At 50.2% G+C, this 26,740-nt stretch overlaps 1 protein-coding gene across 2 annotated transcripts in view; it reads right to left on the bottom strand.

The window, feature by feature from the left end:
- ZZZ3 (zinc finger ZZ-type containing 3) overlaps window positions 1-26,678 on the bottom strand; it is a 68,855-nt gene extending 42,177 nt beyond the window's left edge. For both annotated transcript variants that reach the window (XM_044671864.1, XM_044671865.1), the window contains exons 1-2: window positions 26,650-26,678; window positions 1,831-1,969 (exon numbers count right to left, since the gene is read on the bottom strand). The gene's annotated coding sequence lies outside the window, so the exon portion shown is untranslated. The remainder of the gene's footprint in view (window positions 1-1,830; window positions 1,970-26,649) is intronic.
- Window positions 26,679-26,740: the final 62 nt, after the last annotated feature.

The raw sequence follows: 26,740 nt of genomic DNA, 5'->3' as shown, positions 1-26,740 counted from the left end.
CCCTAGAATCCACAATCTGAGCGTGCTGGTGAGATGCCGACCTCCCTGCCGGAGGAAACTCGAGGCCCACCAGGACGCCCCAACTGCTGTGTCCCTGAGTTTGACAGAAGCGCCTAAGCCTGGGCACCTGGTGTCTGAGAGGAGACTCGGGCTCTGCCCCTCATACAGCAAGACTCCGCCGGAATGGCATGTGACGACACTGCAGGGCTAGCGAAGGAGAGACCCCTGCTGGATTCTCCTTGGTGGCACCAGATCACGGGGAGGGCGCTTGGCCTGGAATTGGGCGCCCGACCATTTAAACACCAGTCGGGTGATCCTGGGCAAGTCACTTAACAACCTGTCTGCCTCCATTTCCCCAACTGCAAATGGAGAACGGCAGCGCCTGCCTCCCAGGCTGGTTGTGAGGATAAAACGAGGCCCCATTTGCCACGGCCTGCCACACGGGGGTCCTTCGTAAAGTTCATTCCCTGCTTCGCATCACTTTCATTTCTGAACTTAGCATTTAGAAGGGACACCAACAAGCCAAAGCACCCGAAACGAAGGCCTAAAAGAATCAACTAGGTAAGGAGCAAGGAACACAACTAGGCCATTCAGCTATCTCGAGGGTGGTCAGCAGAAGGGAACGTGAAGGCAGCGGACAAAGGCAGGGCGGCGACATGTAAGCAGCACGGACTGGGGGGCTGGGGCTGGGGCTGGGCCTGGACAAGGGATGCCTGTCCCAAAGACAGGTAGAAGCTCTGGCCTCTCACCTGCCTTACGAAACGGACCCCTACAAGGTCATTAGAGGCTCGGACAAAACTTAGCCCTGTAAGAAAAGCCCAATTCGAGTCAGATCTCTACTAACGGGAACACTGTCTACACTTGCCTTTCAAGAGAAGCCGACCTCAGAGCTGCTTAAAGCCCTTCCTAACGCCTGCCGAAGCGAGCCAAGCGCGGTTGGGGGACAAGGCGGGAGCCTCCCTCAAGGGAGAATGCTCTGGGCTGGCAGGGAGCAGCTCCTCTTTCCAAAGTGAGGAAGAATCTTGGGCCTCTGAGAAAGGTTTTCCAAAAGAGTCAGCAGAGCGAGGTCTTCCTGAGGAATTCAGCCGCCCAGGAAAGTGGACTCATGGCAGGAAGGGGCCAAGGCGGGGCATGTCCTGAGGGTCTGGTCATTTCAACCTCATCCTTTTACAGAAGCAGAATTCTAACAGATGGCACCGCGGGGGACAAGAGTGAATGGTGTCCCGGGCGCTTGGGGTCTGCTTGGGAATAACTGGCAGAGCTATTCTCTTGCAAAGTTGAGCAACGGGATGACCACTTCCCTCACACGACAAAGTTTAGTGGCTTTAAGTTCTAGAAATTGCTTCATCTTAGGCTGGAGCTCAAATGTGTGCCGGGGTCACTGGCCCAGAGACCCAAGTGTCTGTTGCTCTTCGAGTGAAGGAGAAAGGAACTGGAAGGCTGAGGACGTGGCCACTCACAAAAGTGCCCGGAAGCCGGCTAGGATTTTCAGCAAGAAAAGTGTTAGGCGGCTGAGCTGTCTGGCTGTGAAAGCTATTCCCCTAAATGCAGACTAGGAGCCACGGGCGTGGGGGGAGGGAGGGAGAGAAGCTCCGTTCATTTCAGAGATGGACAAGGAGGGATTCAGTACTTCCCAGGGGCTCGCCCAGGCCCCACAGAGAGCTTGAGTGCCCAATCTACTCTAGAACCTAATGACAGTGCTCCATTAGAACAAGAACCTCAATTGAGGGCTGTCCTCCAAAGGTTCATTCATTATACCCAGGTATGATTCTCGGCTGCTCATTTCTCCTAATAAAGCCCACAGGGCACTGAACGTCCTCCTGCTCTTACCTTTGGACAAATGCTTCACTCAGAATAGGATTCCCATGCTTCGGCACTTGTCTGGATCCTCGCTGTTAATGTCCATGGTAAACTGAGGCGTCAGCTCCTTTATAAGGACTTGGGAAGTTCTATTAGCACGGCTTGCTATCTGTGAAGGAAAAGCACACCACGATTACTATCAAGTGACCCTTTACAATAGCCTATGGAGAAAATGGCAACATGTATGCCAGTGATTCCCATAGTGGGCGCCGCCGCCCCCTAGTGGGTGCTGCAGCGATCCGGGGAGGTGGGGATGGCCACAGGGGCATTCATCTTTCCTCTTAATTGCTATTAAAATTTAAAGAAAATTAACTTCCAGGGGGCTAAGTGATATTTTTTCTGGAGGGAACCACTGATTTACACATCTGACAAACTTTCCAAATAGAATTCTTTGGAATCGCCTACAAAAGGGCCGCCCTCATGATCGGGCCGGTCAGAAACGCTATGCCGGGAATTCGAAGGGCCTCGTCACTAACGCATGCACACGTTCTTGCAGCTCAATGAAAGCTGGAAGAAAAAACACTTTTTTAAAAAATATTTTGATCTCGACTCCCCCTTCTGGCCTCTACTCCAGGAAGCCAGAGCAGATTGCAGTTACAGCCCTATTCAAAACAGATTCGCCCAGATTCCCAGCTCGTCTAAAGTCACTGATTGTGACCATGTGCAGGGCAACATGCTTATTAACAGTGTGAATAAACAAGCCCCTGCTCACAGGAAGCTCAGTCTGTCGGGGAGACAGTGTGCAAACAACTCCAGAGAAACAGGATTCAGACAGCCAAGCTGGGGAAAAGCTCCGAGGGACAGCGTGAAGACCAAGAAGGCCAAGGAAAGACGTCCTGCCTGCCCGAGGTGGACTTTGAGGGGAGACGTGAAGGAAGCCCGAGGGCAAAGACGAAAGAAAGGCTCCCAGACGGCCCTCTCCGAGCAAAAAGAAGTCACATCCGATGCAGAAAAGACTATCCGAAGGGCATCAGCAGGGCACTTAACTGAGCGGGAAGAAGGAAAGGGGGCAAACTGCCACCACACAGTCTCCTGGAGGTTATCTTTTCCAGTGCTGTAAAGAGGGGGACGGTCGGGCTTAGAGGAGAGTGGCGAGCCTGCCAGGAAAACTGGAGGTCAAGGCCAACCTCTTAATGCCCCAGTCACCTCTCTAAAATAGGCTACTGGTCAGTCATTTCAGTCACGCCCAACTCTCGGGACGCTGTTTTTGGCAAAAATATTAGAGTAGTCGGCCATTTCCTTCTCCAGCTCCTTTGAAAGATGAAGAAACCGAAGCAAACAAGGCTCAGTGCCTTGCCCAGGGTCACCCGGGTAGGAAGTATCTGAGGCCGCCATTCTAGTCACTTGGCCACCTAGGGGTGCGAAACTGCAGAAGAATTCTGAGGTGTTCCCTCAGTATGAGATCGCAGGAGCTAAGATGGCGGCTTAGTGGCGAGAGCCTTCGGAATCTCCTTCCAACTGATCATACGAAGCATCTCAAAAGGACAGAAATCAAACTGGACGAGTAAAGGGAGGCAGCCTTAAAGGAGGCGGTGTATGAGGGGGCAAAACTGCACTTATCAAAGCACCAGCTGATCATCCCCCCCTTCCCCCCCCCACACACACCACCTATGCACCAGAGCCAAAGCCAGAGATCTGGCCCCTCCCACTCTTCTGCCTTGGAACCAATACACAGTATTGATTCTAAGATGGGAATTAAGGATTTTAAAAAAAGAAAGAAAGCAACAAAGAGCATCACATTGCCTGTCCTCACTCTGCCTTCTTACTGGGAAGGGAAGACACCACCAAGGCAAAGTCCTGTGAGACAGAAGCTAAGAAAGCAATCAACATGCAGAAACCCCAATCCACTAGTGGCAAAAGAAACAAGCAGGAGCAAAAAGTACTCCTTTTCTTTTCCTATGGAGAAAAGTAGCAAAATACGGGAGCAACAGCAGAGAATGACAAACAAGCAAACACATCCAAACTCTCCCCCCAAAATGGAAATTGGTCACAAGCTCTTGAAGAACTCAAAAACCAAGAAAGAAAGACAGAAGAAAAGGGAAAAAGAAATGAAAGTAATACAAAAAGAAAATAAAAGCTTAGAAGACAAAATTGCCCACGTGGAAAAAAGAGGCATAGAAATCAAATGAAGTAATAAGCAAAGTGGAATCCAGAATTAACCTGGTGGAAGCCATGAAAAGCAGGACAGACCAAACCGAAAAGGAAAATCAGTCTTTAAAGACTAGAACTGGGCAAGCAGAAGCTAATGATATCATGAGACAGCAAGAATTAATAAAGCAAAATCAAAAGAATTCTAAAAAAAGGAAACATGAAATATTTCACTGAAAAGACGACTGACCTGGAAAACAGCCAGGAGAGACAATTTGAGAATTATTGGTCTACCGGAAAGCCTGGAACAAAATAATAGGCTTGATATCATATTACAAGAAATTATCCAGAAAAATGCCCTCATATTCTTGAGCAAGAGGGCAAAATTGACACTGAAAGAATCCATAGATCACCCCCTACATTAAATCCCCAAAGATAACTCCCAAGCCAAGGAGAAAATACTGCAAACAGCCAGAAAGAGACAATTCAGATATCAAGGAGCCTCAGTCAGGATCACACAGGATCTGGCAGCCTCCTCACTAAAGGACTGCCAGGCTTGGAATATGATATTCAGGAAGGCAAGAAAATTGGGTCTACAACCAAGGATCACCTACCCATCAAAAATGATTATATACTTCTAGAGGAAAGTATGGGCATTCAACAAGATAGAAGATTTCCAAGTATTTGCACAGAAAAGACCAGGACTAAATGGAAAACTTGGATGTCCAAAGACAAAATTCAAGAGAAACATGAAAAGGTATACAAAAAGGGGTAATTCAAGGGCTTCAATTCAGTACGGTCAAATTGTTTATATTCCTATATGGAAAAACGATGTTTGTAGCTCTTAAAAATTGTTTTCATTAACATAAAAGAAGAATTATTCATAGGCAGAGGTTGTGGTATTAAGTTGTTGAAGATGTAAAAAAAAAAATTGGGGGCAGGTTAAAAAAGGTGATACTCAGTATGATCACAATGTGGATGAATAGATCCCACCTTTCCAACTTCCCCAACTTTCTCCCCAAAAGATGACCTAAAACAGGAAATAACCGGTTTTCTCATAAATAATACTTTGAAAGTATAGAAAGCTAGAGTTGGGAGGTCCTGGGTTCAAGTCTGACTTCAGACACTTCCTAGCTGGGTGGCACCAGACAGGTCACCTAACTCCAGTTGCCTCATCCTTACCACACTTCCACATCAGAACCATTTTAAGGTAGAAGGTAAAGGGGAGGGGAGGAGGAAGGAAGGATACACTGCTGAATTTCTTGTTGATTCTGTCTTTCCCCATTTTCCCCCTGCTGGACTGTATCTTCAAAATTCCTTACCGAGAAAAATGGAAAAGAAGTCTGATTCATAGACTGCAACAGAGCTGAGTGAATTTTGGATCTTGGCAATCATCTATTCCAACTCAACTGTGCCTCACTGGGTTGTGAATGGCAGAGCTGTAGGGGAGGGCTCCTTCCAGGACAGCACAACGCTTGTCTTGGATGAGCTCCATTTTAACCCTCTCATGTACTCATTGGGATGTCATGAAGTAAAGGGAGTACAAGCAATTTGCAGAACAGCTACAGTTCACAAGTAACAAATAATTCTAGGAATGCCACACTATACACATGGTCTGCACATGTCAGACTCTTGCCAACAAACCCCCAAACAAACGATTCATCTTACCCAGGTCTTCACCTTATTTGCCAATCCAATTTTTGTTGGTACAGATGAGAATGGGAGACGACAGTACCATTCAGTCTACTTAAAACAGAAGTAAATGAAGCTTCTTCTCTTTTGCCTGCTCAAGGGACATCCAAAAGGTGGTCAGGAACTGCTCTGTGTTCATCTTGGTAATCCCAGGGCTAAGCACAGTTTGCTGACTAACTTCAGAGCAGTATTCCTGGAAAGTTACTGATTTAGCCCATCTTCTCCATACAAATGAATGTAACCACAAATTAAAAATCAATTATAGGGGGCAGCTGGATGGAGAGTCAAGCCTAGAGACAGGAGGTCCTGGGTTCAAACCCGGCCTCAGACACTTCCCAGCTGTGTGACCCTGGGCAAGTCACTTGACCCCCATTGCCCATCCTTACCACTCTTCCATCAAGGAGCCAATACACAGAAGTTAAGGGTTAAAAAAAAAAATCAATTATATTTGTTGTCTCAAGCCTTCTACAAATTCCAAAATATCTTCAGACAGTTAAAGGTCTAAGGACTTTATGTTTAGAATTTTTAAAAAACAAACCTGTTACTTATTTCTAAGTTCCTTTTAAGAAGTTTCTATGGACAGTTCTGAGGGGCTTATGAGAAAGAACTGTGGGAGCGGAAACACAGAAGAAAAACAACTGCCTGATCACATGGTTCGATGGGGACAGGATTGGGAATGTAGACTCTAAGTGATCACCCTAATGCAAATATTAATAATATGGAACTAGATCTGGATCAACGACACATGTAAGACCCAGTGGGATTACTTGTTGGCTGGGGGGAGGGAAAGAACATGAATCATGTAACTATGGAAAAATATTCTAAATCAAGTAATTACATAAAATTTTTCAAAAAAAAAAGTTTCTATGATTTCTAGAATTAGCAGTGCAGCCAAAGTGGCCCAAACTCTTCTAATCCTACATTGTGTTCCAGATTTTATTCACTGGGCATCTCAAACAGAAGCATTCAAACCAAATGCTATATACGGCCTTTCCAGAGCAAGCTTACAGTTCTGGAATAGCAAAAAAATAAAATTCAAGCTGCTAACGTTTCACTTCAGGCACAAAAGGTTCCCTAATATTTCAGACTCCTTAAAAATGACCCTTTTCTAGAAACCTACCCCAAAAGCAAGCCCTACAAATCCTGGGCCTGACTGGCTGCCTCCTCGTTTGTCCTCCCCACAGAGCTTTACTTGTTTCCATGTACTAGTAAAATTCACTTGTTATTCAAACATTCCAAAGCCAGTCCAAGAACCATTCTTCGCTGCAAAGAATACTTTGCTTGCTGCTCAGACGCTAACACTGGTACTTCTGTGTGAGACTCCGAGAGCTCAGCTCTGTGGCGGAATGGCAGAAAACAAGGGAAAACCCAGTCTAGTAGATCAACAAGTGGTGGAAAAAGAGTTCCAAGTAATGCAGAAAGCATTTAAAGATAAATGAAACCATGAAAACAATCTCTAAACCTTGTTTCGGGGAAGCTGAACATTTCACAAACTCTCCCACAGTACTCGGAACAGCTGACAAGTGTGAAGAAAGATCTTCACGACTCAAAGTGCTATAAAAATAAGATCCAAGTCAGCGTCGTTCGAGGAGAAAGAACAGGACTCGGGAAAACAGGGAAAGGAGGGAAACTGCTTAATTTTGTTTTTAAGAACTCAACCAGCTATCACCGGCTTCACCAAGACTCTCACAATCCTGAGCTTCGCAGAATCGTCATGTTAATGGATGGAGAGCCAGGCCTGGAGCCACTTTCTAGCTGTGTGACCCTGGGCAAGTCACTTAATCTCCATGCCCAGCCCTTGCCATTCTTCTGCTCTTCTGCCCTAGAAGTGGTGGTTCTAAGAGCTGGTAAGGGTTTTTTAATGCTGTTGCTCAGCCTTTATTTTCAAAGAAGACTTGCCCATGAATTAAGCTCAGGGAGGCAGCTTCACACAAGTCTCAGGCCTCCCTCTCTGCCAGTCGCTCGAGACCGGGGCCAGGACACAAAGGTCAGGAGGACCATATCCCAGAGATCCCGAAATCAGAACGTCCACGTGGAGTCAAGTATTGCATCATATGTTCTACCTTTGGGATTTGGGCTGAAAATCATTAACTTCCTTCTGTGGAGACCAGAAAGCACTTGGCCAGTCGGCCAACAGACAGTTCTGTGGCAGCATCCCACTACATAACACCAGAGAGCACAGCCCAACCACGTACTACTGGCGTGAGCAACACGCTTACACTGCTCGGAGCCCCCTCTGGGTCTTTAACGCTTCCTTCTGCTCAATGGGGATGTTTCCTCTCTATTCATATGAAAAAACTGTGGTGCGGCCCACAACCAGGCTGTGGCTTTTTTTCCCTGTTCTAGAAAAAGCTGCCAAGGCCTCATCTGCTTTGGAAACCTAGAGGCTGACTGACTGCCTTTTCTGACCTCCTCTATTTCTGGCCATCTGACTTCCATCCAGTGTGAGAGCTCCAGTGCCCACATCACTCCCTCCCATTCAGGTCTCCTCAATGCAATGGGTCTAACGCAGTGATTCCCCAACTTTTCTGGCCTGCCGCCCCCTTTCCAGAAAAAATATGACTTATAGCTATTCACGGCCCCCCAAATGCACCCGTGGCCACCACCGCCCCGCCACGATCGCTGCAGCACCCACCAGGGGGCGATGGCGCCCACTTTGGGAATCGCTGCTCTAACTCATTGGCGCAAACAGCACCCAGGAAAACCAGTCATCTCAGCAAGAATTCAGACTCTCTCTGCCCATCCTAAGTCCCCAAACTCTGCTCCAAGTCCAAAGGAACCTCGTTACTGTTGCCAGCTATCAACCAAGAGAGACCGAGGCCAGGCCGACTGCCTTCTCCCAAAGGCTCTACCCCAGCAAACCTTCTCCCTAACTCAGCCCCAACTCTGCCCTGAAGAGTCCACAGTGCCCAGCACCCAAGCCTACGCCAAGGCACAGAAACTCTCTCCAGCTGCCATCCCTCCACCCTTGCTTGCCAGCATCCCTCCAAATGAAGCCACGATTTAAGTGCCGCAAACTTAAAAAGGGCTAACATAGTAAATAGCAAACACCGGCTTCAAAGGAATCCAGGAGACTACACGGCAGGCCTCGTCTCCATGCCTTTTTGTCCTAAACACTCCTTAGAGACAAGAGGGGAAAAGTTATCTTAGACTGTGGACAGGGTAGGACCGGGACCAGCAGGAATCAGAATCGATGTCTTTTGAATCCTCCTCTACACCCTCAACCCTATAAACATTAGGAGTCGACTGAGGTGCTCGGCTCACCTGGAGTTCAGAAGCCCAGAGTTCAAATCCAGACACACATCCTTTCCTGCCTGTTAGTTGTGTCATTTCATCTGTCTGCTTCAGCTTTCTCATCCACAAAATAGCCCCAGCTCTCAAACGAGATCTGACTTGTAAAGGACTAGATGCTCACATACATGGGACTAGCATTTCCTTGGTGCCAGCAATTCTCAGTAGCAGTGCAGACTGACCGCCCTTGGGCTACTTTTGGCCCTCAAAGGTTTGGTGATCCGCCCGAGGTCCCCCAACCATTTTATCAGCGGCAGGAAATGAGTGCAACTTTCCTTGGCTCTGAGTGAGACCAATTCTCTGCCCATTTCTATGCTGTTCAACCCTGAAAACCCCAAGGAAGCAGCAAAGATATTAGCTGAAACAACCGTAGACTCCGCAAGGTGGCAAACGGCAGTCTAAACCACCCAAAATTGACAGCATTTTCTAGACTAGCAAAATCCAAGCACCAAAAACAGAAAGAGAAGTGAATGCCATCCCAAACAACTCCAGACTATAGAAAATAATTTGGCAACACATTCATCAACACATCTGGCAATGTACAAATTACAAAGCTTTCCTTAAAGGGCGCAAAGAGCCGGTAGATCCCTTTCAGCTCGAGCCTTGTCCTCCTCGACACTGCGGAAGGCCTCTCTGCGCTTGGACGCCCCTCTCTCTTGGCTCTCCTCTCACCCGATTGTTCTTCCTCAGTCTTGGAGCCTCACCCAGCGCATGCCTTCTAACCAGGCTTAGGCATCTCCCGGTGCTCTGTTTAGGGTCCTTGTCATACCTTTTCTCTTGGGGATCAATCAGCTCCACGGATCTCATCCTCCTCTCTATTCTGGAGCCCTTCAAATCTACCTATCCTGCCCCAAGCGCCACTACATGTCCCAAAGACATCCCGAACCGAAGGCGTCTCCACCTCTCATCTCCCCACGTCATCCTCCCAGCTCCTCAGGCTTCCCACCTAGGAGTCATCCAGGATTCCTCACTCTCTCTCACCCCCCAGATTCGATACAGCGCCGAGGCCTGGTGATTACCCTTTTGTGGCACCTCTCGAATGTTGCCCCTTCTCTCCTGTTAGCCTGGCACCACCCTGGTATGTAAGTCCTTATCACCTCATACCTGGACTACTGCGAAGGCTGCTGTGTGCGGGAGAGCTGCCTGCCAAGTCTCCCCCTTTACTCCAATCCATTCTCCATTCAGTCACTAAAGTGTTTTTCCTAAAACAAATGCCCCTCCTCAAAGCCCTTCCTCACCCGGCCCTCTCCTACCTCTTAGTCTCCTTACACCAACACCCAATACGTATTCTTCAGTCTAGAGACCCTGATGGCTTCCTGGCAGTTCCACAGCTCCAAGCATTCGCTCTGGCTATCCCTCAGGCCTCATCCCGCTGCCTCTTCCTTCTCCTCCCAACTCTTAAGCTTTCTGGCTTCCTTTAAATCCCAGCTAAAATCCCCACCTCTACGGGAAGTCTCTTCCACACGCTCTCAACTCCACTGCCTTCCCTCTGGCAATGACATTCTCTTTCTTCTGTGTACGGCTTGTCTTGTCCACTGAGGGCAGGAAGGGTCCTTTGCCTTTTCCTGTAGCCCCAGAATAATATTGTGGCACTTACAGACCTCAAACTAGGGTAAGAAGCAGCAATACTCTAGCCCACTACTTGGTACTGATTCAAACCAAATCAGTGGAACAGACTAGCCGAGAGCATCCAAAACAACGGAACCCAACAATTCAAATAAAACGATGCCTCTCACAGGACCCAAACAAACCAGGAAAGCTGTTATTGAGGAAAGAACTTTCTTTGATCAAACCTGCTGGGCATGGAGGTGAAATCCAGAAAAGAGCGAGCAGCTTCTAGAGAAATACGTCGGAAGGGTTGCTGATTGGGCAGAAACATTAAAGGACTTGCTAGGGTGAGGCTGAGGAACAAGCAGGAATAGAAACAACTCCCACTAGCCTTATAAGAGCCTAAGCAACTGTCCATCATCAGCTCGGATCCAACTATAGGGCTTACGGTGAAGATTCCAACACTAAGTCTGGAGACAGAAGAGAGTTTCCATTCAAGCCAGAGTGTCCTGGAGGAGGCAGAGGGGCTCCCCCTCAAAGATATATGTGGAGGTTCTAAACTGTAAAGCTAGGATTAACGCTCCCCTTGCCTTTTTTTAGCTATCAAATCAAGAACTTCAAGTACCTCTACTTGACACTAAGTTAAGAGTGTTGCAAGTCACTTGCTAGAGTGGGTGACAACTCCAGAGGCCGCTGCCCTGCCCCTGGGCAGTGCTAGACAAACTGAAAGACTGCAATTGGTTCCCATAAAGTGGGGGGATAGGAAGTGACGTGGGAAAATGACTATAAAAAGTCCTGAACTTTCTGTCCAAGGGGCTTCTCCTTCAGACTTCTCCTTTGGAATTTGTCTTTGGAAACTCTGCATCAGTGAGCTAGACTGAAAGAGGAGACTCTTTGCCTGGATCCTGCATTGGCTTGCTGGGTGAGTAGCAAGCCTTCCTTTTCTGACTTCTGGAGAGACTGGTTCCAGAGAGGCCTTCCTTTTCTGGAAGAGGCTGCATTGGTGGAACTCTGGCTGAAGACACCACTGGACTTCTAGCTTAAGGGATAAGGCTCAATTCACCAGAGAACGGTTGGTAGGCTTGTTAAAATCTGTCTCTTTAGCTACATTTTCCCACTTTCACTCTTTCAACTTCTTTCTAAATAAAGCTGCTGGGGGCAGCTGAGTAGCTCAGTGGATTGAGAGTCAGGCCTAGAGACGGGAGGTCCTAGGTTCAAAGCCAGCCTGAGACACTTCCCAGCTGTGTGACCCTGGGCAAGTCACTTGACCCCCACCACTCTTCCACCTATGAGCTAATGCACAGAAGCTAAGGGATCAAATAAATAAATAAACAAACAAACAAATAAATGGGCAAATGAACAAACAAATAAATAAATGGCTGGCCTGGAAATTAAATAAATAAATGAATGGGTGAGTGGGCAAGCAAGCAAATAAATGAATGGAGGAGCTAACAAGCAAATAAACAAATAAATAAATGGATGAATGAATGAATAAGGCTGCTAAGTCGTTTTGACTTAAGCTATAATAATTTTTAATCAACAACCAAAATATTACTTTAGAACATTCATATTTAGCATAAAACCTAAATTTTAAATTCTTACAGAGCCTATAATACTAAACTTAGACTAGAAATCCACAAAGGAGACAAAAAGAGGAGAGAGACTTTCTTACTCTATTGCTACAGGTGCTCCTTCCTGAACTATACAGATTTTAACTCATTACTAGACTTGGAGCTCTAGAACGTTCTTCCTACTGTCTAGGGATTCCCAATCTCCTAATTGCTCCTGCTCCAACATTGCCTTTTAACCGTCAGCACGAAAGACCCATCAAGGCACAGCAAACCTCATGGATTGCTCACTGTATATTCCCAAAGAGCAAAAAGGAATCTACAACAAATGTTTACGAGTCTTTAGCAGCTACAGTCTCAGAAGAGTCCCTGGGGGGCAGCCAGAGACAGGAGGTCCTCTGAATTTTGTGGCCCTGGGCAATGGGAGAACCTCTACTGCTTGCTGCTCTTCTGCCTTGGAACTGATACACAGTATTGATTCTAAGGTGAAAGGCAAGGGTGAAAAAAGAGTATGTCCATATCTGAGTTACCTCAAAGTCCAACGGGTGGCTCCCCACCCCGCCGGAAGTCTTCACCGAGGGTGGCACAACCATTTGTCAGGGATGTTGGGGAGAGTCTGGACACCTCGGGGAAGAAATGAATCCTCTTTTTCCCCAAAATGGACCCCTCCTTAGGGAGAAGTTAGCACTTCTGCTGTTAAAGAGGGCGGGCCAAATGCTGCAAGTGAGCCAACAGCTCGCATCTCTCTAGCACTGGACGGTTCGCAAAGCCTTTCCTGCACATAAGGAAGGGCTATTTTCTTCAACTGTACAGAAGACAACGAGGCAGTCAGAGGTTAAGTGATTAATCTAAGGTCACAGAAGGAAACTGTGGCTGAGGCCTAATCGGAGCTTTACCCATCGCTGACAAGCGTCCCACCAAAAAAGCCCGGCACGATCCCGTATTCTAATGATGTCTTCCCTGCTCAAAGAACCTTAAAAGAAGTGTCCAATTTCAAATCCATTTCACGGAGAATCTACGGCCTAGGGCTCTGGTTGCTTTCAGTGGGCAGAGTTGAGAAGAAGGAAAAAATCCAAAAAAGCAACAGCCATGGAGAGGAAATTCAGGCATGAGGTGCTGCTGCTGAACTACCAGGACCGAGTCCAACTGTGTAAGAGTCTCTAGCTTTCTGCTGCCTTTTTCCCGGCCAGCTGAAAAATTAGAAGTTGCTAACTCAGCTAGATGCTACACCAGACGCGGCCTATTTTCACATCACTGCCAAAGTGGGCTCGCGGCCAGGAAGTCCCGGCGCTCCTCGGCTCCAGAGGCCACCCTGCAGGCCGTCGCACAAAGTTTCCCTCTTCTACTCCCAAGAGAACTCGGCAACCAATAAGGATGCCTGTAGAAATCAACAAGAGGGCAAACGTATGAGGACGCTCCATGCCAAGCTTGGCTTTGATCTAACTAATCCGGATCACCACATGGAAAATCCATCTCACAACCTGCAGAGAATCCAGAGTTGAATCTGATGTCTCTCAGCCAAAGATTTGTCTTCTTTACCTCCACAGAGAAAAAGGCAGGACGGACACCAAACAGGAGTCTGAGTCTGGAAATCACATCCACAGGCGGGAAGACGGCAGAGCCCTGCCACGGAAATCGGCCCAGCCGACAGGAGACCCCGTTCTTCCAGGAATACCGACGGTACGATGGTTCCCAGGGCAGATGGTTGGGTTCCGAGATCTGCTTTTCTCGATCTAAAGGACAAATGGTAGAAAACAGGCCCTACCGCCAGCTGAGGCCGCCAAACGTATTTTGTCTTTTGGGTTTGGTCAGCTTAGTGTTAAACAAAGGCCTGGAGAGGAGACTGTGAGTCCACACCAAGGAAATGTTAAGGTAAGGGACAACCTGGGATCAGCAAGAAAGCAAATTCATTTGGAGGAAGAGAAGATTTGGGCCATAAAGAAAAAGGAGGGGAGGCGGCAATGAGCTGGCAGACCCCAGACTACATGAAAAAGGAGGCCCATCCGTCACCCAATAGCGAGAGCACTGAGGGGGCTGGAAAGCAGGCCTGAGGAAGTTCAGCTAAAACCAACATCGCGCCAAAGATTAAAAACGGATGTTAACGAGAAAACTGCAGATGCCTTTGGAAAATCTGAGTTTTTGAATAGCTTTTCATAGGTCTGAGTAGGGAATTCTTAACCACCGAGGGGACAGAGACAACCAAAGGAAAACCGGCCATACAACAACTTCTCTAATAACCCAATTAATGCATCTGAGCTAAGGAAGGAAGCAGCCAACTAGGAAAAATATGACTGGAGCAAACTTTTCAGATGAAGGTTTGGAGTGACAAGTAGGCCTAAAAGACATTCATCCTAATGAACGAGTCAAAGGAACTGCCGACTCTGAATAATCAAATGAAACTCCAAATCGCTCAGAAACAAGCCTGGAGGGGCTACACAGAGACAGGCGAGCCTTTAAGGCATTACTGGGAGACCCGAGAATGGCTACAGTCTATCTGCACTTGTGCAAATGAAGTGACTAAAATCGCCGTATCCTTGGGCCTAGAGATCCTATTTCTAGGCACCTACCCAAGAAGATCACTGAAAAAAAGAATGGGCTAGTGACTCCCAAGAGCAGAGAACTGTCCAAGGTGCTACAAACCGCCCGCCCGCCTGCTGGGGGAGTCAGGGGCAGAGAGGGTGAGCGGAATTTCCCATAAGCAGGGGGGAAATTAGAATGGACCGAAGAGGAGTCAATGACTTCACTGGGCAACAAGAAATATTCTAAGTCAGAAATTGGGAAAAATAGAAGAAAAGGGAACACAGCTCCTAAAGAGAGTAAGGAGATAAAATTCAATAAGATAAAGCTAGTCTTGCCCTGGAGGGGCTGACAATCTAATGAGGAATACAATACCCAAAAGGACGCAGAAGGGAGGGAGCCATATGTTTGTGGAGTGGAGCCTGTGAAACACAAGGAGAACGGTGGCTGGAAATGAAGAGCTGGCTGAAGATTTGGAGTCCTCTGGAAAAGGGATGCAGAAGATTTTGCTCTGCCCTCCGGGTAGCAAAGGACGGCTATCAGAAAATGAACCAAGTTATGTGCGTGTATGTGCGTGTGCGTGCGTGCGTGTGTGTGTGTGTGTGAGGGAGAGAGAGAGAGAGAGAGAGAGAGAAATATCACTGTGGTCAACTCTAATCAGTGTGACGACCAAATGATGAAACATGGCATCCACCCCCCAAAAAAGAGGCGAAGGACTCAAGGATGCAGACTTTTTTTTTTTTTACGTGATGGCCGACATGGAAAGATCGTGTATATTTGTAATGGGTTTGTTTTTCTTGGGCTCTCAGTTGGGTTGGGGGATGAGAACATGGATTGTGACCGATTAAAACAAATGTAAATAAATAAATCCAGTACGTAACTGTCTCCCCAAAGGAAAGGGGAGGAGAGGGGGGACAGCTGAGCAGTGATAAGAATGTCAAAAGATTTAAGTCTACACCATCACGAACTACCAGTGTTCAAGGAGATTATAGCGTCTCCCTGGTCCCACCTCGACAGTCTACTTGAGACGTTCTCTTGCTTTTTTCAATGCAAAGAATTCATATGTATCACTGGAAAATTTCAACTGAATCCTGCTTCTGCTCTCCAACATATGACCTACCCGCACTTCCAGTGAGCATTACCCGAAAATGATGAGCACGTCGTGTCATTCGGCTGTTGGCAGAGATGTTGGAAAGGGCCGAGGTCCACCACCCTGAAGCCCGCCACCAGCAACCCTCCTTCCCAGATAACGCCGGGCTCCCGTCGACGGCTCCCTGGGTCTGAGTAGTCAAAACCAGCTCCAAGTCGGGCTGACTATAAAATCCTCAGTCCACAGTTTTCCACCTTGACTAGAAATAGATCATGAAACCGGCTGGAAAAATGGAGACTAGACGAGCGCCGGGCCAAGAGCGACGTCGCGTGTTTATTACATTTTCCTTCTCTGCCGGTTTTTACAACCTTTTCAAAAAAGGAATGAAGTTCATTTGGAATGAATTCAGGAAAACAGCGTTGGCTGCCGGTGACCAATTGACACTAGAAAAAATGTCTACGTAAACACATTCCAGAACTTTGCCAGAAATCAATTGGAGTTCAATGGGCAACAGTTTCCAGAATCTACTTTTGGCCATCTTTAGGAAGAGAAACAAATCAGAAGAAAAACCTGTGCTTGACCACATGGTCGATGGGGATAGGACTGGGGATGGAGACTGGAGAGGAGCACCCCAGGGCAACTATCAATAATATGGAAATAGGTCTGGATCGAGGACACATGTAAAACCCAGCGGAACTGCTGGTTGGCTACGGGAGAACGTGAATCATGTAACCATGGAAAAATATTCTAAATTAATTCACTAAAATAAATAAACTAAATTTAAAAAGAATCATGGGGCTCCTTGAAAACCTTTTATGGGTTCGCAGTCTATTTTTTAAAAAATCACAAATGGGAACTAACTACCCAGATCTCTGTACTTAAAGCAGAAGCCAAAGCAAGATGGCAGGAATCCACTGATCACCTCATGAAAAGACCTAGAAATGCCACTGCAAAAATAGAGAGCTCCCATGTCAAAGGCGAAATACGGCAATAGCCGAAACAGAAGCAATCAAATGCAAAGGGACCACAGTCAGAATTCCACAAGATTTGGCAGCTTCTACTATAAACAACAAGACAGCTTGGAATACCACAAGGCAAAAAGGACAGACTTTGGACCGAGAATATGTTACTGTGCACAACTGAATGGATCTTTAATAAAATACTGAACTTGGAGGCATTTCTAATGAAGAGATTAGAACCCAGAAGGAACTTTGAGAAGCAAATGCAGGGGATCAGAGATAAGGGGAATGGACCGTTGTAGCAGCTCTTTTAATAGTGCCAAAGAAGAGAAACTGAAGGGTTGCCCATCACTTGGGGAACAGATGGACAAACTGTGGTATGTGGCGGTAATGGAATACGACAGCACCACCAGAAATAATGAACAGGATGAGTTCAGGAAAGCCTGAAAACTCCTATGAACTGATGCAAAGCGCCCAGAGTAGAACCAAGAGAACGATGTCTACGGCAAATGAAATATTCTATACTACGATCAACTCTGAAAGATTAAGCCATTCTCAGCAAAGCAAGTCTTCAAGATAAGCTCGAGGGACCCAGGATGAAAATGCTCTCCACAGCCAAAGGAGGAACTGCTGGGGTCGGAGGGCAGATCAAAGCCTGCCCCTTCCACTGCATTTCCTTCGTGAGATTTCTATTGTACCCGTGATGGAAATCCGAGTCACAGGGGAGGGCAGGTAGAGCCTACATCAGACTCTTCACCACCTGGGGGGCAGATGGGGAAGAAAACTTGAATTCCAAAATGTCAAAAATTGTCTCTACATGTAAATGGGGGGAAAAAAAGAAAAGCAAATACAAAGGCTAAAAGGTCAACGTACTTGAGCAGCGAGTAGAGCATTCAAATTCTAGAAGAGAAAAAGTGAGCGACCCTTCAGAACGTTTGGTGACGTTTTCAAGGGAGTTCAAGAAAGTTGAACATCCAAGAGCCCGGGAGTGGCCTAATTGTTTAATTGGAAGGCTGGAACAGGCCTGCGTTAATAGAGAAAGGAAGAAGAAGAACGGGCTATTTCTGTTCTCGAGAGGGCCTAAGAGGACACCAAGCGAAAGGAAAGGACAGGGGAAGGGGGCACCAGGAAAACCTCACTCAGCTGAAAGGGGCCGAGGAGGAGAGAAAACACACACACACAGACTGGGATGGGAACACATGCGACTCACAGGGAAACAAGGGGGAAGAAGGGTAATAAGAGGGAAGGAGATATTTGGGAGGGAAGAGCCGCAAACAAAAGAAGCCACCTGGTTCCGAAAAGGAAAAAAAATCTCCAAGGGGTGCTCGCCGGCTGGACAACAGCTGAATAAACCGTGGCAGAGGAATGTTAACGGCATAAAAAAAAGAATTTTTTGTTTCAGTAGTTTTAGGTATGTGGAAGCAAGAGAACGAGAGCAATCCGATGATCGGCTGGGTGGGGCTCTGGAGAGCCGTTTCTGGATATGGTCACTGTGGAAGTTCACCTTAACTGACTGCTGGCTGAGAAGTTTCCATTGGTCGGAACGGGGCAGGAAGGCAGTGCAGGCCTGTTTCAGTGTTTAAGTTCAAAATAAAACTAAAAACCAAAATGAAAAAATTACTGTGGCAGAAAGAAGTGAGAACCCTGCAAAGAACTGCTACACCCACAACTGTTTGAAAAAAAGGCCCTTTGAAAGACTTAAAAACTGATCCGAGCAGTGCGACGACCGACGCGTATTCCAGAGGACCAAAAACTCACACTGTTCACTTCTTGTCAAAGGCTCAACAGGTTCGAGAAGCAGAAGAGAAGCTTTCTGTGCACGTGCCCAATGGGGTCCTGGGAGAGAGGCCCAAAGGCTCCAGAGCACTTCCAGACCTTCCCTTTACTTCCTTCGCTCAGCAACCATGAAAATCATTTTCCCCCAAACTTCCTGAGGCTGTAAGTCCACCAGCTCCTAGATTCGATGCTCCCTCCTTTCTCACAGCACCCGATTCCCCATCTCCCCCCTCCTCCCCTTGTAACTGGGGACTTTACTAGCTAGAGCTCATGCAGGGACAGCGATGCGACGCTCTCCATTCCCAGATCCCTCCCTCTGCCTCGCCTTTCAAACCTGCGAGTCCTTCTCCTCCAGTCTCAAGCCGCTAGCTATTCTGAGCACAATTCCACAACGTCCTCTGCTCTCCAGGTCTGAGACAAGTTTTCGCCCCATCCACCTCCCCAGCTGCTGGAAGAAGCCCCGACCTCACTGACTTGATTATTACAGATCCTCACCAGAGCGAAGCAGTCCCTTCTCTTCCCTCCTGGCTCCCCGACACCCCGAGAACTGAACTCTTCCCAGCTCCTTCCTCTTGCGGCCTCCCACCCTTCGCTCTCCTTTTTCCCCTCTTAACTCGCCGAGAAGACCCCTGTCTTGTCGCACTCTCATCTCAGAACTCCCTGCCCACCTTGCCCAGACGAGGCCTCGACACGGGCCCTTTCTGCTCCCGTCTGCTTGGCCAGGCTGCACCTGCAGGCCTCCTCTGCAGCCTCTTATCAGCCAGTTTCTCCCCTCTTCTCTTCAAACACGTCCAGACCCACCACCGCCTTCTAAGCTCGCCCCCTTCTCAGGGGAGCTCCTGCACCGCACTCTCCGCAATCCTTCCCAATCCGGATCTCAGCCTCATAATTTGCAATTCCACCCCCAGCACCAAGACTGACCAGGTACATGCAGAGGGCGTCCGTGCGGGGCGAGACTGCACCAAGGGGAGCTGAAAAGGGGCCAGGCCCGAACTCTTGGAGTATCCCGACAGTGAGCGGGCACAAGAGGCAGCAAAGAGAGAAAACCCAGGAGGAGCCAGTGCCTGGGATTTAGCCACCAGTTTCAGGGATAATGAGACCTGTCATGGCCGTGCGGCACGGAAGCTACTGACGTAGTAAGATCCAAGGAGCGATTCCTTCTGCACGAGGAATCCTCTTAGGTCTGGAGCTTAGAACAGAGGGCAGGACATAAAACTTGAAGAGTTAACTGTGAGGGCAGTTAAGTGGCTCAGCGGAATGAGAGTTAGGCTTAGAGATGGGAAGCCCTGGGTTCAAATCTGGCCTCAGGCATTGTGACCCTGGATAACTCACTTAACCCCTACTGCCTAAGCCTTATCATTCTTCTGCCTTTCGACCAGCACACAGTATTGATTCTAAGATGGGAGGTGAGAGTTTCATTTTTTTTAAAGAGTTAACTGCAGAGATTTAATATTTGAAGAATAAATCGAGTGCGACCGCCAAAGAATGATCTAAAATATGGAGCCATGAAAGACACCGTCTACACACACGTGTCTCCTGGATAATGTCTTCTATGATGCGGGGAGAAAAGAGAGAGGCTGAGACACTTATAAAGAATGCCAACTAATTAAAAAAAAATCATGTTCTTAAAGTTAACTGCAGAGTGGAGGTGGTAAAGTCAAGGGACTAAATGAGATGGCCAAGAATACAGAGAGAAAGGAAAGGCCCAGAGGCGGCCCGCGGCGGAAGAGCCACGCTAACAGGGAAGAGTAAGGAGCCGGAGGAGGAAAGCCACTTGGGAGTGGGGCACCTCCAGCGCAGAGTAGAAAAAGGGAACCCGGAGATCAAAGAGCCACTAGCAGCCTCCAAGGCAGGAGAGTCTGTTTCACAGAGTACCTTTAAACTAGGGGTGCCCCATGCATTTCAAATCCCGCCACGCTGTTGACATGTAGAGGAGAAAGGCTCACTGGGAGTTCCTGACGGTTCTGTTTCAGCTTGGAAGACACTTCGCGGAGTGCTTCTGGAGGCTGCCCCTGGCTCTGCCCATCATGGGGAGTCTTGCACAAAGGTCCGGATGACACGTTTAATGGATCTGCCGAAAACTCAAAGCTGCTCCAAAAAGACTATTAGACCAAACTGAACCAAGGCTCCAGGTTCGAAGGGGCTGCCAAAAGAAGGCAGTTCATCTGAAAAGGATGCGGGGTTCTCGGCGGCCTCTGCCAGAACGATCACGAGCTACCCCAGCAATGTGGTGGCCGTGGAAGCATTGAGAGAGTCCAAGACAGCAGAGGGCACCTGCACTCCCTTCTCTTCGGCTAATAAGCTGGGCAGAGAACTGAATAGGAGGGGCGGGAAAGTCAAGACTGAATCTGGAAAACTTGGTGGGCCTCTCGATGACTTGCAACCTCTTTTCAAAATAAAAACCTTTATTTCTAATAGCTCCAATACTGTCCTGCTCCATGTGAGAGCTTCAGAGGCCAGAGAAGCTGCTTGCCTGCAAGTCCTGTCTCTGCCAGAATAAGGGCAGCCATCTCCCCCATACGCAAACCGCCTAGCAGCGTTCTAGGACGGTAAGCTCCAGAGTGGGCGCTGATCTGTGTCAGCGGAGCAGCTTTCCTCAATGGAGTCACTGATGCTAAAGCCCAGACACGAGCTCCTCCAGCGTTCTCTGGGGCTCTAAGGAATTCCTGGATGACAGGCTTCGACCCGAGTGGGATCCCCCAAGATCCTCGTGTTGACAGGCTCGCAGATGTAAAGCTGGAAGAGATGCGAACTCATCGAGGCTCAAAAGGCATGAAAATCCTATCGGCAGAGGCAGGCCTGCCTTCCAACAGACACTGAAGGCGACGGAGAGATATGAAAGGGACGAGGGAGAGAGCACACACACTCCAGCCATCAGAAACCCCAAAATGAATGGAAGAGGAGGGAGGCTCACATCTGTGGGGCCTCCCAAGGCCAGAGAGGACTCCTAATGCCAGAGATCTAGATTCGATTCTCCAACGCGCAGGTCAGCACAGCCACAATCATGTGAGGGAAAGACGCCTAAAGGAACTGAGGCTTCTCGTCCCTTTTCTCCACTCTAGGCCAGAATCTCAGCTCTCCCTTGCCTTGGATGGCCCCAATCGTCCTCGCTTCCAGTTTACTCCCCTCTATAGCCAAAGCAAAAGTCCAGCTACGGCGTTCCCCTCTCCAAAAGCCAAACGAGGAGAAGCGAGAAAATATGATGTGCAGTTACAGAACTCGAGTTTCAAGAACGGCTCGTGAACGTCCACCTCCAGAGAGAAGCGACAGGCAGAAACAGAAGACGTCGCTGTTCGCACACACGTGTGCTTTTGGGGGCTAAATGCTGCCTTTTCAAGTGCAGGGACGGGAGGCAGGGAGATACCTGGGAATGTCAACGTAACCAATACAATTTTCTAACAATAAACATCAATCGCTGACTTTGAGGAATGACCTGCGATGTTCCAGGCACTTTTTACAAGCTCGGCCCTTCTTTATCTTCCCAAACTGGTTTTCCGTTACCATCCCCCTCCCCGCTTTGTGCTTTCTGGCCATTCTACATTCTAGCTTCTGCCTTCTGGCCCTCGTTACTTGTTCTAGCCTCAGAGCCATCTCACAGGCCTGGAATGCCCTTCCTCTTCCTCCGCTTCCACCTCCTTTCCTGGACCTTCCCAATAGCCCCAGAGTTAGGGTTCTCTCCCAGCCAGGAAATTATTCATCTGTGTCCACATCATTTTCTCTCATTGGAAAAGAGCGAGAGAGAGCTGGTTAAGCTGAGGAGCTCTCCAAAGAGCTGACGGGGAAGAGGCGGGAGGTGCAGAGGCGGCCCGGGGGGTCACCAGAACGTAGCTGGCGTAGCTGGCGGCAGGGGATTGCTATATGGAGGAGGAAGAAAGGGAAGACTCTCTAAGGGATGCCGGGTGCCGAACTCTGCGTGGCCTCGTGTATTCCCCAAGTGGCCCACGCAGGGCCGGGGCAGAATAAAGCCTGTCCACACAGTTCAGGACACACTCGATGAAGTGGCTCAACAGAAATGAATTTCCCAGAGAACTGTGGAAAGTCGCCCTTCCAAAGAAGAAATTTCCAACCTCTTTTCATTGACGATGGCCTAAAATGGCAGACTTTAGCTCTGGGGTAGGACGACCACAGTGTGGCAGAGGGAGCTTAGAATTCACCTAGTCCAATAGTTACTTCGGCGCCGAGAAAGCCGCGATTGCTAGACTAAGTGACTTGGCCAAGGAAATGCAGCTATTTATAGGCCAGGTGCTCCACTACTGCTATCCCGGAGGTTTTTGCACATTTCTGAGTCTACTCGAAAAGAAAGTACCTGGGCCTGGAGACCAAAAGCCCAAACAGCGCCTGAGCTCAAGGGAGCCAGGAGGCACCAGGAATTCGTGACCACACGCTGGCTCAGAAGGACCCGCCACAGGCCCCACGTGGGTCAAAGCACATTAGCAAAGAAGGAGATGAGATTCCCAAACTATTTCTTCCCTGGATGAAGTTTCCAATTCTCCTGTGATGACGACGAACATATTTACTAGCTGGCCACAGAAACGACTGCGCTGCCATTCCCCATTCACTCCTCCTCTGGGACCTCATTCCCTCGCCCGGCTCCCAGCGCCCCTCTGGGCTTCGGTTCTGCTGACCATGGCTCTCCCACTTCCTTTTCAGATCCCTGTCCTGGGTCAGACTCACCCACCGTGGGCCCTCTCCACAGCTCCCCTAGGTTCCACGATCCTCCCGCTGCTGGGAAGCTTCTCCCGACCTCCAGGCTCAGACCTGCAAAGCCTGGGAGACACCCCCAACCAGGCACTTCCAAAGGTGAAAGCGGCACCTTTGCCCTCTTGTGCCCCCTAACACTCCACAGGGCACCTCCCAGGCCACAGGTCCTGTTCTAGGCCTTCCAGTCATCATTCCCACCAACGGCCTGGAAGAAGCAGCAAGGTGCCCAAGGGAGAGAGGAGGCACCCCCAGGATCTGACCGAGACAGCCCTGTTCGGAGCCTCAGCGCTACGGAAGTGCAAGGCTTCCAGCCCAGGGCGGGCAAGCCACAGGCCTAGAAAGTCACTCCTAAGCAGGAGATTCAAGCCAATGACTACTCCTGCAGGTGCTACAGCCACGGTGCCCACAGACCAGGGTCCGTGGCACTAGTAGAGTTCGACTGCAGAAACCAGTAGGATTTCTATCAGGGAAATGATCTTAAAGGCAAGAACATCCATGACTGAGCCACTGTACCCTTAGACCTGCCCTCAGCAGTGTAAGCTCCCAGCCCACAAGACTCTTCTGTCTCAAGCCTCGGCCCCTAGCAGAGTGCTTTTCACGAGGGTTTATTTATTCCCTCGATTGTCTCCCAGATGAAAGAGTCAGATATCAAGCCCCCCACTCCCCCCCATGACTCTCATCCACAGCCCTTTCTCCCTTGAACGCAGTCATCCCCCTGGCCTTGCTTCAAACAGGGAAGAGCAAAGGAACAACCACATATTAAATGTCTACTCCACGCTGGGCATCATGCTTTGCAAATGGGAGCTCATCGGACCCTCGTGACAACCCTGGGGCATCAGTGCTCTTTATTAGCCTCATTTTAAGGAAGCTGAAATGAAAGCAGGCAGGGTGGCATAGCTACTAAAGAACAGAGGCCAGATAGGAGTCAGGTCTCCCTGCCTCCAGGTCCACAGTTTTCTATCCACTGGGCCATATAGCAACCTCTAGCAGGCAAGAGCCCGGCCGGTAGGTCTCACTGCCTTAAGTCTCTTCCCCCTCCATCCCCCCCTATTCAATAAACTCCACTGGCTCCCCATCACCTCTGGGTCCTGACAAAATCCTCTGCCTGGCTAGAAGGCCTTTATAACTGGGGCCCCTTCCCCACCCTTCCTCTGAGCAGACACTCCCTCTTCCTTTTTAAAAAGTGCTAATGTCGATGAATAGGTAGGCCAGGAAATAAGACCCAAGACAAGCAAGTATCTTTCAAAAGAGAACCATAGTGGGGGCAGCTAGGTGGATTGAGAGCCAGGCATCTAGCTGCGTGACTGTGGACAAGTCATGAATCCCTGCTGCCAGGACCTGACCACTTTCTGCCTTGGAACCAGGGCACAGGCTGGATTCAAAGATGGAAGGGGAGCACAGGCACTCTGTTGCTGTTGCTCTTGGCTGTCACTGCTGTAACGCATAAGTAATGACCAAAGCGTACTGGGCAGGAAGACAACTTGGGAGCAAACTGTTGGGCTCCAACTTCAAGGGTAAGGAAGTGAGAGGCACCTTAACTCTGATGAGAGCCACTTCTAAAAGCAGAAATCTGCCCAAGGTGCAAATTCAGCGAGCAGGATTGAACCCCGTAGGGCCTGCACTGCGGTCTTCTGCTCCTCTCACAGTCCCGGAAGTGACAGCAACTCCATTCAAACTGTGCAGCCTGGACCAGGACCACCGTTCCATACACAGGCGGCAGGACAGCGTCTTCTCTCCTCCCCCATCCTCCCAGAGGTCCAAGTTTCCCTTTGGACAGGAGGCGTGCTGGAGTGGAGACTCTGGCTGGCATCTGCTGTTCCTTGATGACTAGGGGTCAGTCGCTGTGGGGGACTAAGTAGGGTCATCACAAAGGTCTCTCAGCCCCCCCAGGCTACCTCTGCCAGGCCTAGGGGAATCTGGCTGAAGCCAGGCCCACCAGGGACCTCGCCTGCTGTGTGAAAGCAGAGAAATGATATGCAGACCAATCAGGACCAGAAAGGAATCCCCAGTCGGGTGGTTGAGGGCCATACCGAAGGCCCACTTTGTCTGGGAGTCCACGACCAGGTTGCCAAGCTCTCTGGGCATGTCTGAAGGGGCATCAGAGCCTGGCAAGCAGCCTTCCCAGGCTCCAAGGGTCCCTTCAAGAGCCCGTCCTTTCCAAGGGCTCTCGGGGTGGGAAAGGAACCCCCCCAACTCTCAGAGCCCCACGGCTCCTGCCCCGCACTGGACACTTACACGAGTCTGGGTGGAGTCACTTTAGGGTGAAAGCTGGGGTGGCTTCTAGGGGTAAAGCACAGAGGGCCGACTCTGCCCGCAGTGCCTCCAGGAAGCTGGAACCCAGGTCACGGGAGAGGTCTGCCCCCGGGCATCACGGAGGGGCTCACCTCCCAGCTCCAGGCAAGCCAAAGGGCAGAGAGCAAAGCTGGGGCTCCCTCAAACCCCCGACGGCCGGTCGGAGTCAGTGGGCCCAGCCTAAGGGGCTCTTAGGGTTAGAGGCTGGAGGAGGAGCGCCCAACAGGCGGAGTAAAACGTGGTGCCTCCGTGACACCCAGCAGGAGATCCCTGGGGCAGCCACGTCCGTGTCAGCCCCGCCAGCCCGAAGAAGGCGCTCGCAGATAGCCCCTGGACGGCCAGGGACAGAGAAGCACCTCTGCTGTTATCCCCGGAATTCCCTTCGGCCTGGCCAGAGCCTGCCTTCCTTTCCCTGTCTGTCCGCAGTGAAAACGCTCTGGGAAGGGGCACAAGAGGCTCCGGGGCGCGCCCCGCCCCCCCACCCCCTCCGTGCACGTGGGAGGGGCCGACTGGGCCCCTCCCCCCCGGGACGCCGTGGAGGCGGGGAGCCCCGCGGGGGGAGGGGCGCCGCTCCCGAGGACCGCCCCCGTCGCCCGCCCGGCCCCTGTCCTCACCCCCTCCACTTGCCTGCTCCGAAGAGTGGCGGCTCCCCAGGCTCCGGGAACCCCGACAGCGCCGCCGGCCAGGGCCCCGGTCTCGGCCGGCCCCCTCCCGCGAGAGCCAGGCCGTCTCGCGAGACCGCCTAGTCCCGCGAAATCTCGCGAGGCTGAGCAAGAGCCAACATGGCGCTCCGAGCGCGACTCCCGCCCGGGGAGTGCTAGTCACGGGAGAGGCGGCGGCGGCTGAACTCCAGAGAGTCTCAGTCCGGGCCGAGGAAGCGAGGAGAAGGGCACAGAGGGAGGGCTGGGAGGGCAGATCTCCCCGCACCCGCTTGAAAGAACTTCAACTCCCAAGTTTGACATCAAACCAGAAGGGTTCCTACGTGTCACGTGGCCGCCAGCGGCTAGCAGGCCCGTCACGTCGGGTCGTGACCCAGCGTGCGCGCGTCCTGCGGCCCGCCCCCAAGCGCGGCGGCGGTGGCGAGCCCAAGCGCGCGCACCCCGCCCCACGTGGGGGCTTCGCCACACACAGCCCTCGCCCCCTCCCCTCCCGGGATGCAGCGCGCCGCCGAATCCGGACCCCGCGGCCCCTCCCCACTCCTGTTCCCTCCCCATCCCCCATCCCCCTCCCCCGCCCGCCACGTGCCCCCAGCGGCCCCGTTCCTTACCTCGGGCGCCCCAGCGGAGCCGACGGAAGAGAGCGGCCGGCGGGCGGCCCGGGGCCCAGGCCGAGGCCAAGAGGGAGGCCGCCGCCCCCGC

This window comes from Gracilinanus agilis, chromosome 4 (assembly GCF_016433145.1).
Source record: "Gracilinanus agilis isolate LMUSP501 chromosome 4, AgileGrace, whole genome shotgun sequence".
Taxonomy (NCBI): domain Eukaryota; kingdom Metazoa; phylum Chordata; class Mammalia; order Didelphimorphia; family Didelphidae; genus Gracilinanus; species Gracilinanus agilis.
The sequence above is the reverse complement of the archived record's forward strand: the minus strand, read 5'-3'. Positions and strand labels throughout refer to the sequence as shown.